The sequence below is a fragment of the Camelus bactrianus genome, chromosome 11 (assembly GCF_048773025.1).
Source record: "Camelus bactrianus isolate YW-2024 breed Bactrian camel chromosome 11, ASM4877302v1, whole genome shotgun sequence".
NCBI classification, from domain to species: domain Eukaryota; kingdom Metazoa; phylum Chordata; class Mammalia; order Artiodactyla; family Camelidae; genus Camelus; species Camelus bactrianus.
The window spans coordinates 82,974,805-82,978,741 of record NC_133549.1 but is presented as its reverse complement, the minus strand read 5'-3'; the positions used below and the strand labels follow the sequence as shown (position 1 = coordinate 82,978,741).

The window sequence follows — 3,937 nt, the reverse complement described above, 5'->3', positions numbered from 1 at the left end:
CCAAGGGGATTGCTAGATTATATAATGAGTAAATATTTAACTTTATAAGAAATTACCAAACTTTTCCAGAAGTGTCTGTACCATCTTGCATTCTCACTAGCAATATATGAGAGTTCTGATTGCTTTACATCTTCTTAACATCTTTTAAAACATTTAAAAGTATTTTAGCCATTCTGTAGGGGTATATGGCCATATTTTGTCATGGTTTTAGTTTTCATTTCACTAATGGCTCATAATGTTGATTATTTTTTCATGAGCTTACTTATCATCCCCATAACCCTTTTAAGGTATTTATCTGATCAAGTGTTTTGCCCATTTAAAAAAATTGGGTTCTTTCCTTCCTATTGAGTTTTAACAGTTCTTTATGCTTTGAAAATACAGATCCTTGGTGTTATATCTAAGAACTCTTCGCATAACACTAAGTCTTAAAGATTTTTCACCTGTATTTTCTTTTAAAAGTTTTACACTTTTATATTTTATGTATAGATTTATTCCGAGTTTTTTTTTTTTTTTTTTGCTTTTGAATGAGGTGTGAGGTTTAAATCAATATTCTCTCTCTTTCTTTTTTTTTTCTGCATGTGGATATACAATTGTTCCATCACCATTTGTTGAAAAGACTACTTTCTCTGCTGAATTGCCTTTGCTGTATTGTAAAAAATTTTTTAAAAATCAGAAAAAAAATTTGTGTGGGTCTGGACGTGGACTAGTTACTCTGTCCCCTTAGTTTATATGTGTATCTTTTCATCATTACTACATTGTCTTCATTGTAACTTTATGCTAATTTCCAAAATAGTGCAGTGTGAGTTCAACATTATTCACCTTTTTCGAAATTGTTTGGCTATCCTAATTCCTTTGCCTTTCCATGTAAATTTTAGAATCAGTTTGTCTATATTTATTAAAAAATACTGCTTGGGGGTAGGTATAGGTCAGTGGTAGACAGCATGCTTAGCTGGGTTCGATCCCCAGTACCTCTTCTAAAAGTAAAGCAAGCAAGAAAGAAACCTAATCCCCCCACCCCCCAAAAAAGGCAAAATCAAAATACTGCTGAGATTTTGATAGGAACTGTATTAATCCTAATATCATTTTGGGAGAGAATTGACATTTGCCTTTACTATGTTGAATCTTCCAATATGTGAACACAGTATGTCTATTCATTTACTTAGAGCTTCTTGGACTTCTTTCATAAGCATTTTGTAGTTTTTAGCATCCAAGTCCTACATACTTTTTATTAGATATGTGAGATATGTAAGTAATTTTAATTTTTGAGCTATCATAAATGGTATTTCAAATTTATATTTCCACATATTTTATTGCTAGTACATAAAAATACAATTGATTTCTGTATGTTGATCATGTAGTCTATGACTGTGCTTAACTTATTAGCAGGACCTGTGGCATCCCCTCCCCCACCCCCCACAACCCCTGCCTCTTGTTTATGGAAAAGCTGAAGTCTCCCAGGCCTCCCTGAGTCACAGAAGAGCAGGCTCAAGTAGTTGATTAGGACAAGCCTGCAGGCTTTGGGAGATGGCAAGAACTCTGACCACCTATCTCAATGATTAACTGAGATTATTCCTTCATTTCCCTTTAAAACTTCCGTGGCTGAACAGAATCTTTGGAGGTGGTTTTTTGGGAGGGATGCTGGGTCCACAAGGTTGCAGGCATTCTGATTAAAAGCAACTTCCTTTTTGTTACCAAGGCTCTTGCCCCCAGGATCATACCCCTGCCCCTTCCTCATATAGAAACCAATTACTCTTGTCTAAGTCTCAGGAGGCAGCTGCAGAGAAGAAACAAGAACTGGTTAGAACTCATAGAGACCAAGATGGTGGAGGATCTAACTTCCAGTCGACCTTGAGCCTCATTATACATTCATTGTAATGTGTGTTAACATGCTCAGTGACATACCCATGAGTGCCATGACAGTTAACAATTGCTATGACAACCACCAGAAAAGCCCATAGAGGACTGAAAAACTCAGAGCAGGGACTTACTGCCTCCACCACACATTGAAGGCGGACATGATGGCAGAAGCTTCCCATAAAAGTCTATGTGGCCCAACCCGGGCCAGAGATGTCTCTACCACCCATCTTTGCTGATGGCTCCCCACTTGAGTGCCTCTTCCTCACTTAAGCACTTTCCTCCCATTTCCCCTTCTGCAAATTCTTTCTGCTGTGCGAATTCTTTCACAGCAGGTGCCAAGAACCCACAATTTGGTGGGCCTCCTAATTTAAGGGTCCTCCCTCCGCAAACAGTTCTAGGAGTTTTTTCCTTTTGTTTTTTGTTTTTTGTTTTTGGTACATCTCTTGGGATTTTCTGTGTAGCACATCATGTGATCTGCAAAGAGGAGGTAGTATTTCTGTTTCAATACATACTTTTATTTCCTTTTCTTGCCTTATTCTGCTGAGTTGAATTTATAATATGATGTTGAATTAGAGTGGTGAAGTGGACATCCTTGTCTTGCTCCAATCTTGGAAAGAAGCATGCAGTTTTTCACCACTAAGTGTGTTAGCTGTAGTTTTTTGTAGATGCTCTTTATCAAGTTGAGGTGATTCCCCTCCATTTCTAACTTGCTGAGCATTTTTAGCATGAATGGAATGTTGCATTTTGTCAAGTGCTTTTCCTATGTCAATTTATGTGATCATATAGTATTCCTTTAGCCTGTTGATATGATGTATTACATTGATTTTCAAACTTGAACCATCCTTGCATATCCATACTCTACTTGGTCATGGTGTATAATTCTTTTTCTATATTACTGAAATCTATTTGCTAATATTTTATGAAGGGCTTAGCATCTATATTTATGAAGGATATTGGTCTAGTTTTCTTTCTTGATGTCTTTGGGTTTGGTATCAGGGTGTACCTGACCTCATTAAATGAGTTGGGGCAGTGTTCCCTCCTCTTCCATTTTCTGAGATTGTTTAAAGTTGGTTTTAATTCTTTTTTGTTTGTTTGTTTGTTTTTAATCTTTTATTTATTTATTTATTTATTTATTTATTTATTTATTTATTTATTTAGATGGAGGTGCTGGGGATTGAACCCAGGCCCTTGTGTGTGGTAAGCACACACTCTACCACTGAGCTATACCCTCCCCTCAATTTTAATTGTTTTCTAAATATTTGGTATTACTTTTCCTGTGAAACCATCTGGGTCTGGAGATTTTAGGAGAAGTTTTCAAAGTAGAAATTCAATTTTAAAATAATTACAGGGCTGTTCATGTAGGTAGAACTGTAGTAGTAGCTTTTTGAGGAATTGGAAAATTTCCTCTCACTTGCCAAATTTATGTGAGTAGCATTCTTTATAGTTTTCCCATATGACCCTTTGGGGTTGTTTTGCCAAAATTGGAATATTTTTAATTGTTATTTGTTCAGATACGTTCTAGGCCCACACTCTTTCTCCTTCCCTTCTTGGACTCCCTATGATGCGAATGTTAGATCTTTTGTTATAGTCCCACAGCTTCCAAAGGCCCTGGTCATTTTCTGCTGCTCTGTTTTCTGTCATTCAGATTGGGTAATTTCTGTTTTTCTGTATTCAATTGCTCTACCTTTCTCCTCTTTTGGCTCCTTTCTGCTTTTGAGTTTTTTATTTTGGTAATTATATTTTTCAGTTCTAGAATTTCTACTTGATTCTTTAAATCTTCTGTTTCTCTGCTGAGTTGCACTTTTTCATGTGTTTCAGACATATTCATAATCGCTCTTTGAAGCGTTTTTGTGATGGCTGCTTTAAATTCCTTGTCAGATAGTCCAAATATTGGTGTTGATGTCTTTTGGTTTTCTTTTCTCATTCAAGTGGCTCTTCTCCTGGGTTTTGGTAGGGCGATTTTTTTTTTTTTTTTTTTTTTTTTGATCCTGGACATTTTGAGCATTTTCATGAGACTCTGGCTGTTACCCAAATCTCCTATTTTTAGCAGGTTTTCTCTGACACCACACTGGCAAGGGAA

The 3,937-nt window shown here is 36.3% G+C and overlaps 1 non-coding gene across 1 annotated transcript; it reads right to left on the bottom strand.

The window, feature by feature from the left end:
* Positions 1-3,016: 3,016 nt before the first annotated feature.
* Positions 3,017-3,089, bottom strand: TRNAG-ACC (transfer RNA glycine (anticodon ACC)). Its single transcript has one exon. It is a non-coding gene; the product is annotated as a tRNA-Gly (tRNA).
* Positions 3,090-3,937: the final 848 nt, after the last annotated feature.